Consider the following 9571-nt stretch of genomic DNA (forward strand, 5'->3'; position numbering starts at 1 on the left):
AAAATGATAGCAGCCAACTCCAAATCATGTGTAGGGTAATTCCTCTCATGAGGTTTCAACTGCCGCGAAGCATAAGCAATCACCCTACCATGCTGCATTAATACACATCCCAAACCATTCAAGGAAGCATCGCTGTAAACCTCGAAATCACCACTATCGTCTGGGAGTGCCAAAACAGGTGCATGAGTGAGACAATGCTTCAACTGTTGGAAACTCCGCTCGCACCTATCATCCCACTCAAATTTGACATCCTTCCTCGTTAACCTCGTCAACGGCAAGGCAATCACCGAAAAATCCTTAACGAACCTCCGATAATACCCTGCCAAACCAAGGAAACTTCTCACTTCGGTGACGGTTCGTGGTTGCTCCCAACTCTCTACCGCTGCAACCTTCTGAGGGTCAACCAAAATACCCTGAGCAGAAATGACGTGTCCCAAGAACGCAACTTGGTCTAACCAGAACTGGCACTTGCTAAACTTAGCATATAACTGGTGTTCCCTCAACCTTTTCAACACCAAAGTAAGATGTCGAACATGCTCCGCTTTCGACTTAGAATACACCAGAATATCGTCAATGAAGACAATGACGAATCTATCCAAGTAAGGCTGGAATACTCGGTTCATCAAATCCATAAAGGCGGCTGGTGCATTCGTCAATCCAAATGGCATAACCAGAAACTCGTAATGACCGTAACGAGTCCTGAACGCCGTCTTAGGGACATCATCCCTACTAATCTTCAGCTGATAGTAACCAGACCTCAAGTCTATCTTAGGGAACACGCAAGCACCTCTCAGCTGATCAAACAAATCATCGATACGAGGCAATGGATAACGGTTTTTAATCGTCACCCGATTGAGTTGCCTGTAGTCGATGCACAGTCTCAAAGTTCCATCCTTCTTCCTCACAAACAACACCGGAGCACCCCAAGGCGAAGTACTAGGCTGGATAAATCCCTTATCTACTAACTCTTGCAGCTGAACTTTCAATTCCCTTAACTCCGCAGGAGCCATACGATAAGGAGTTAAAGAAATAGGATTGGTACCTGGAATCAACTCAATGGTGAACTCTACGTCTCGATCTGGGGGTAACCCAGGTAAATCCTCAGGAAATACATCAGGGAAGTGTCTGACCACTCTCACATCCTCTATTCTGCTAGTAACAACCTCATCCAGCACCACATGAGCCAGATACCCCCGACAACCCTTAGTTAACAACTTTTTCGCTCGTAGCGCCGAAATAACGCCATATCTCACCCCACTCTGCTCACCCACGAAAGTAACCACAGGTAGTCCAGGTCGGTGAAACGTAACTACTTTCCCGTAACAGTCAATGTTGGCACGATAGAAGTGCAACCAGTCCGTGCCCAGAATCACATCAAAGTCCACAATATCTAACGGGATAAGATCGGCTGACAAAGCAACACCCTCTACGATCACTGGACACCCCGGGTACACACAATCTACAACGCAACTCTCTCCCCTAGGCATAACAAACTCTAAATCATACCCTAGGGGTGTGGGGCGAGGTTGCGTCGCTTGAGCAAATGTATGAGAAATTACGGAATGTGTAGCTCCACAATCAATTAAGACTCTAGCAAAACAACCAAGAATGTTCAACGTACCCATAATCAAGTCTGGGTTGTTCTGAGCGTCCTGCAGAGAAATATTGTGAAGACGCCCCTGTCCCTGCTGACGCCCACCGCGGCCTCGGCTCGCCTGAACACCGCGTCCCTGAGCACCACGCCCCTGACTGGGCTGGCCTGACTGTCTCGAAGATCCTGCACTGCTAGTGGCAATCTCCCCCTGCTGATACTGTCCTCCCTGATACCACTGTGAACCACCCGCTGGGGCTGGAGGATACGGCATATAGCCGCCTGAATACTGGGGATAGCCACCCTGGGAATAGGGATCCTGAGGGTACTGATACTGCCCCGGAGCATAAGGGACAGCATCACCCTGATAGTGGTAAGCACCACCTCGACCCGTCTGGCCGTAGCTACTAGGACCCTGGATCTGCTGGAGTGGTGCAGGCGGTGGCATAAAGGTCTGCTGTGGTTTCTGCTGCTGCTGACCCTGGGGACAATTTGCCGCCCTATGTCCCACCTGTCCACATGTGAAACAACCGTTGCTACCACGTCTACACTCACCGAAATGTCGGTTGTTACACCTGCGGCAAATAGGGGCTCTGCCTCGCCCACCATCGCCCTGCCTCTAGCCTCTAGCGCCACCAGAAAATCTACCTCCACGGCCCTGCCCAGTGGCACTGAAGCCACCACTCGAAGAACTAGAACTAGCTCCACCTCTCTTGAAGTTCTGAGTCTGTCGGGGCCCGAGCGATGCCTGACCTTTGCCTTTGTCATCTTTCTTCTGGTTGCCGTCCTTCTCTTCATCCGTATCGCTCGACATATTCTCGGAATCCTCGATCCTCAACAGTATCTCATAGAAGTCCCGATAAGTCTCGCTGTGGACCGTAGACGCCATAGAACGCCACTTCTTCCTTGTGCCCAGACGGAAAAGACGGAGCATCTCCGCCGGATTACCAGCGACATCAGGGTGATAACGGGACAAGTCCGTAAACTTACGGTAGTACTCATTCGCTGACATCTTCCGCTGTTTCAGTTCGGAAAACTCCTGCTTCTTGCGGTCAATGTACTCAGGGGGTACATATCTTCTCCTAAACAACCCCGTAAACACGTTCCAATCAATCCTCTGATCCGGAGTCAACCTACGGAGCTCCTGCTCCCACCAAGCTGCCGACTCCGTATCTAGAAACCAAGCGGTCGTCTCGACCCACCTCTCCATAGGCAAGTTCCCCTGATTATGTAGCACCCGGAAAGTCTTCTCTATGTGTTCTAGCCAGCGCTCTGCACTCTCGGGTCCCTCACTGCCCTTAAACTTATCCAACTTCAGATTGTACATGGTCTCCAGAGGAGTCCTCTGGGGAGGGCGCATCACTGCCTGAAGGGCTGTAGCAAAAGCTTCCCCCAGCTGAGTAATATCGGGGAACATAGGCTCAGAAGAGCGACGGGGTTCCCGACGAGGCGGCATAGTTCTGACAGAAGACATCAAAATTATTAGAATACTCACAAGGACACAGAACTGCCAAACCTAGGCTCTGATACCAAACTGACACACCCCGACCGAGATCGGAGCGTGCTGGCCGTCACACAAAGGTGACGTAGCCATGTGCACGTGCGGAAGCTAAAGTAGTAATATGAAAGTACGAATAATAAAAAAAAAACTAGCATACAAGTACTAGAATGAGTGCTAGTTAGTGCGATACAAATTCAGAGCAGGTCTATAGCAGTCCAATTAAAACAACAACAGTAGTACGCCCGAAGGCGACCCTACAATGGGGAGTGTCTGTCAGAACGCCGAAAAGCTCTCAAGGGAAACCACCGCAACGGCTAAGCAACTAGAACCTGGAGGGGCGCAAAACAAAAACGTGAGTGGGCAAAAACAAAGCTCTTTGAAAACCATTTCATAAAATACTTTCTAACCCCTCGCCGTAAAACCTGTATACTTCCCAGAAAATAAACATATATACGTATGTGTAAACATGCAAAACATGCTCAAGGGTATACCAATCATGCTCAAGATATGCCATGCCAAAATCTCAAAGTGATATGCAAGTGCCCAGGTATAATCATAATCAATATCATGTAATCAGGCAGCCGGAGTCACCTACGTGACCTGTACGGCTACATCTAGAGCTCAAATCTCAATCTCAATATCTAAACCTGCCCACAAGTCGGAACCACCTAAAGTGGTCTGTACGACAAGCCTGGGTGTAACATATATATACGCTCTAGTGCTACGATCACGTGAAGGCTGTGCGAATAATCGCGGGTCACCTACGAGTCGGAACCACCTATCGTGGTCTGTACGACAGGCCTATGCACCTAGCTTGGATCCAAGCTGAGCGTATGGTGCGGGAGGTGAACAACACGTGAAGGACTGTGCCCTACTCTGGGCGGGAGCACTAACACCGGGGGTGCAGGTTATGAGCTCTCTAAGCATCTCTAACCACTATTTAATGCAATCGTTAAATAACGCTTACCTGGTACTTACCTATGCCTCCACAGCACCCACATATAAATATGTATATGCATGCCACTACTAATGAATGTGATGATGCATAAACGTTAATAATAACATGCATGGCATAAGGCAAATAACCCTTTTAAATCAATTTCTGGGAATATAAATGTATATAGGTATATACGGAAAACAAAAGCCCACTCACTGGTATGTAGAAGGGTCGTAGCCCCCCTGTCTCGCGTGTGCACGCTCGTCCTCTGGGTACGTGTCACCTAAATGCGAAACAACTATAAAAACGTTAACTTTAAAGCACATAACCCGTTCCTCGTAATAACTTCTCATACATTGCTCAAAATGGACAAATGAATATACCAACGTGCTCTACACAACCTCAGGATCACAACCATATTTTTAAAATAATTTTTGGACCCCGCACGCGCCCCCACGCGCCAGCACAGGCACGGACCTACGCGCCCCCCACGCGCGGCCACGTGCCAGGCACACTGACGGTGTCAACAGACGCCGTCAGGAATATTCCGTTAAACTGACGGAATATTCCGTCAAATCTAACCGGATACCGTCACCGCCGTTAGGAATATTCCGTCAAACTTGACGGAATATTCCCCTTTCTTCTCCGGCCTACCCTCGCCGGACTCCGGTCGCCGGAAACTGGGAAAAACTTTAAACTAACTATTCTCCTTCGTTTCTCAACCGTTTTCTATGATTCTTGGACCAAAGAAAGCCCTAAACTAGTAGAATCACGTTGGACCACTTTTAAAGGCTAAAAGTTACGAAATCTTACCTGTGCAAACAACCAAAACCGGCCAACTTCGAGTAGGACGATCCCGACGTCCAATTTCGTCCAACGAAGCACTCCGAGGCTCCTTGGGACACCACCAAGCTACCTACGAGCTTAGAAATCCCAAAAACTCAACGTATAAATTTTGCATGAACAGTACAAAAATCGGGCTTGTGAATTCGACGTGAAAACGTTGAGGTTCCTACCTGAAAATGGTATGGTTGTGCTCGCCTCGACCTCACGAGTTGAATGGTGTCCTTAGTTTCCTCGATCTGTCACGGTTTGAGGGGTATATGTGTTGGTCCGTACGTTTTTAGGAAGAAGAAGAAGGGTAGAGGACTCGGGAGAGAGAGAAGACAGAGGGAGAGAGAGAAGGATAGTGTCTGTGTGTGTGTGGGAGTGTGTGAGGTTCCAAACACATGCCACAACACAACAAACAACCAAAACGTGACGAAAGCACACTAGGGGTAAAATTGTAATTTCATACGTACATTTCGGTATTTCCGGGACGGGATGTCACACATGCATACAAGTATGAAAAATGTGAAAGAATATATAAATGCTCATGATTCATCATTATTCATCCACGAGTAGATAATGGTTACACTTACATTATCTTTTAGATTTTTAAAATCCTCCAAACCCTCATGAATAATGTTTTTTTATTTGAGGGAAAAATTAATAATAATTATTGTAGAAGTGTAAAAAATGTAAAAAAAAAAAAAAAAAAAAAAAAAAAAGTTATACAATCACTCATAGCGACAAGTTTTACAACTTTCATGAAGGGGTCAACTTTGAAATCCAACACTATAATCCATAAACCTTAAATTTATATTTAACCGTCGACTGTCATTTACGCTTTGTTCTTCTTACTGAATTTCATTTTTAAAATTTCATTTTTTGAAAACATGATCATCTGGCGAATGTAAGAAGATGAATGGTTTAGATTTTTGATATCACGTTTCGATATTTACGACTAACTGAAATATGAGTTGATGTCATATAATTTGTAGAAACTTTATAAACATCAAGCAATATTTTTACTAATCGTAAAACTCTGAATATAATATCAACGATCCAAACCTTCATCTTCCTGCATCCTCTAATGGATCATGTTTTCGAAAAAGAAAACATAAAAAAACAAAATTTGATGAGAACAATGAAGCGTAAATGTAAACAACAATCAACGGTTAAATTTTGATCTATGATATATCTTATTATAGTGGCGAATTTAAATGTAAACAACAATCAACGGTTAAATTTTGATCTATGATTTATATGATTATAGTAGCGAATTTTGAAGTTAAGCTCTTCATGAAAGTTGTAAAACTTATCATTATGAGCGTTTATATCTATTTTTTTTCTATATTTTTTTTTACACTTTTACATTAATTAAAAAACTATTAAAGACTTTATTTAAATAACAGTCGTAAGATAAATGAGAGTAAATGGATTCTATTTCGCTTATATTATTACAACTTTTTTGGACAAAAAAACTCCTTCTCTATTCCAATATTTTCCAATTTTACCATTTGATCAATTTAGGTAAGCAAAAATATACTTAAAAAGAAAAATGTGTTTTTATGTTTTGGATGTGACAATATCGTATGTACATACTTATTTAGTATTCTGTTTTTCATTTGATTATTTATTGGTTTAAAATATATTTTCCTTAACGGGTAACGGGTCGGGTCATATTACCTGTTAATATTATCGGGTCAGGTCATTTTACCTATTTATTTTAACGGGTGTTACACGACACGACCTGTTAAGATATCGGGCATGACACGAAAACGACAAGAACACGAAAAACACGACACGAATACTAGGTCTACACCCAGCCGTCCAATGGCTTTTCTAATTCAGTTCATAAGATTCTCAAAACCATTATTCACAAATACACTAAAAACTAGGGCTAGAGTGACAATTTGGTCGAAACCTATAACAAGTAACCAAGTAGGTAGTAACACCCTTATGCGAATTAACCAGGCGGTGTCACTCCTACACATGCTGATAGGCAGTGATCACCTAATGCAGATTAACCAGGCTTGATCTCCCCTAAACTACGTACGGCCATACTTAGGTAGCGAGAGTTGCCCAATGAGGGTTGCGCAATGCAGATTAACCAGGCGCAACTCATAAATAGTATGATTCCCCAATGTGGATTAAATAGATGGAACCATCCATGTACCACTACTACATGGTGCAGTCACATCATCACACAACATACATCAACATAAATAAATTATAATTACTAGCATACACACTATCGATTCCTAAAAAAAAAAAAAAAACGAATATCGAATCACATACTACCTAGGTTAGTTCAATATGAATCACAATTTCAAATATACATTATACTGATTCCTCTTAACTACCCAATATCTGGTCACCCAGACATATGAATTCTACGAAATATTTCTAACAAGGTTCCATCTCATATTTTCAAACTAGCAATCATACATCTCATTTATTTTAACAAGAAGTTAAATACACACACACACACACACACACACACACACATATATATATATATATCACAATAATGCATCTCATACATGTAAATCGAGGTATATATTAACTGGAATAGCCCACTAACCAATATAGGCCCACTAGACTATACTTAGTCTCTAGTTGTACTAATTTTTGAACTTAAGAACGATTACGAACGTTTTGAACAAAGTCAACCCTAGTAATACAATCAGGAAGATCTGCTTGCCAGATTTTCAATCCATAAATTTTGGGAGTCCTTAAATAATACGTATGATAACATATTAACATTTAGTGATGATCTAACGGTTCGATCTTCGTTTGCTACAATAGTCAAGTGGCGGACCCTAATGGAACTAGGTTCAAACGATGAAATTTCTTTGAATAGAGGTCAAATATGAAATCAAAATATCGAATTTAGCCTAGAAAGACAAAGTTGGCCCTTTGGCCTTGCGTCGCCACATGAGGCGGTTTCCGGCAAACAGAAACCTAATTTTCCTACTAACTCCAAAAATTACCAAATTTTACAGAATTGTAGAACACAACAAGGGGAAGAACTTTCATACCTAGGCTGAAGTCCAATTCGGTCTAAAAACACCTGAAATTGCCCTCGATCCATCGAAAACCCTAGAAATGGTGAGCTTCAAATCATCAAATCCGTAACTTCGCCACGCCCATACTTGCTTGGGTTTTCTCTTGGGTTTAAGGGAAACATTTTTGTGGTGGTAATCGTCAGAATACCTTTCAAAAATGGCAAATTGCCGCCGTGGATCCCACGAAGCCCTCGACTTCAATTCTCACGAAATAGGACCAATTTGTATCATATTTTTTATGAAAATGAAAGAGGGAAGGTTAAAGCTGTCCCAAGTGTTTTTTCACTATGAATCATCGCAATCCATGGTTGCAGTCAGGTCGGGTCACGCAAGAAACGGGTCAAGGAGGTGGATCCAGTTCTTTCCTTTTCCCCTTCTCTCATTTCCCTTATTTCTCCTCCCCTTGATAGGTCACCCTGCCCCTTTTATCTCCCGTGTCTCTCCTTTCTCCCTTCTCCCCCTCACCCCTGCTGCCATTTGGAAGCTTCCAGTATTTTTTTTATTTTTTATTAATGCCTCTAATTTCTTCGTTTCAACTCCAATTCATGAATGGTTTTCTCCTACGTGCTCCTAAGATCAAGCTCTGTCCAATTGTACTTAGTGTGACGCCGTCAGTTTATGATTTTTTAAAGATTCTTGACCAAAATTCAAAAATCATAATTAGTTTAATTATAAAACAAGGAGATTGATAAGTAATCAGAATTCTTTGATGCTATGTATGAGGTGCTAATACAAAGATGGACCAAGAGTTGCACACAACTCTATTGCCTGGCATATTCTTTCAATCCAAGGTAACTTTCTTGAGAGTTTTAGTAAATTTATTTAGTTGGTTTTAATTATTATGATCTTTTCATTTATCACTTATAGGTATTATAGCAATGAGTGGCTTGATGGTGCTCCAAATCGTGTTGCTCTGCATGACAGATCTTAATAGAAAGAACAAAAATGCATTGAGCGATACTTTGCTAATAGTGTGGAGAGAAGAAGTGTCAATGAGGAGTATGCTGCTTTTTCGGCTAATCTTGATGATTTTCAAATAGTGATGCTATGGTAGATAGATTTCCAATGGAACTGGTGAAATGATGGGTTGTTCATGGAGCTTCCACTCCAACTATTCAATGTTTGGCTTTGAAGCTTGCAGGACAACCTTGTTCCTCATCATGTTGTGAAAGAAATTGGTCAACATATAATTTTATACATTCTTTGAGGAGAAATAGGATCGCACCCCAAAGAGCCGAAGACTTGGTATATGTTCACAATAATCTTTGTCTTCTATCTAGGAGGACCAACCTTTATAAAGAAGGTAAATTCAAGATGTGGAATTTGGGTGGGGATGAATTTGATTCTTTGAGTATGGAACATGCGGGTGTGCTTGAAATTGCAAACCTTTGACTTGATGAACCGATTTGGAGGCCGTGATAATGACGACGATGAAGTTCAAGAGGAAATATAAAGAGTGACTTGAAGGCCATTGAGATTTGAATCATGTGTTGTTTTAATTATTATGTTTGCGCTTTAATTATTATGTATGCTGAATGAATTTGATGAACATGAGTACTTTATTATATTATGAATTGGAAGTATTGTTTTTAATAGAGTTTGCAAGACGTATATTTTGTTATGTTGCATGCACAAACACAAACAAAATA

The 9571-nt window shown here is 42.1% G+C and overlaps 1 long non-coding RNA gene and 1 pseudogene across 1 annotated transcript; one reads left to right on the forward strand and one right to left on the reverse strand.

Moving 5' to 3' along the window:
• Nucleotides 1-4258: 4258 nt before the first annotated feature.
• On the reverse strand, nucleotides 4259-5132 carry LOC148690215 (uncharacterized). Its single transcript, XR_015957557.1, has 3 exons — nucleotides 5046-5132; nucleotides 4843-4952; nucleotides 4259-4327 (listed from the first exon to the last, which is right to left on the reverse strand). It is a non-coding gene; the product is annotated as an uncharacterized LOC148690215 (long non-coding RNA).
• A 3077-nt stretch (nucleotides 5133-8209) lies between these two features.
• On the forward strand, nucleotides 8210-9341 carry LOC148690216 (uncharacterized; annotated as a pseudogene).
• Nucleotides 9342-9571: the final 230 nt, after the last annotated feature.

The sequence above is a fragment of the Pyrus communis genome, chromosome 16 (assembly GCF_041283825.1).
Source record: "Pyrus communis isolate YQ-2024b chromosome 16, ASM4128382v1, whole genome shotgun sequence".
Taxonomy (NCBI): domain Eukaryota; kingdom Viridiplantae; phylum Streptophyta; class Magnoliopsida; order Rosales; family Rosaceae; genus Pyrus; species Pyrus communis.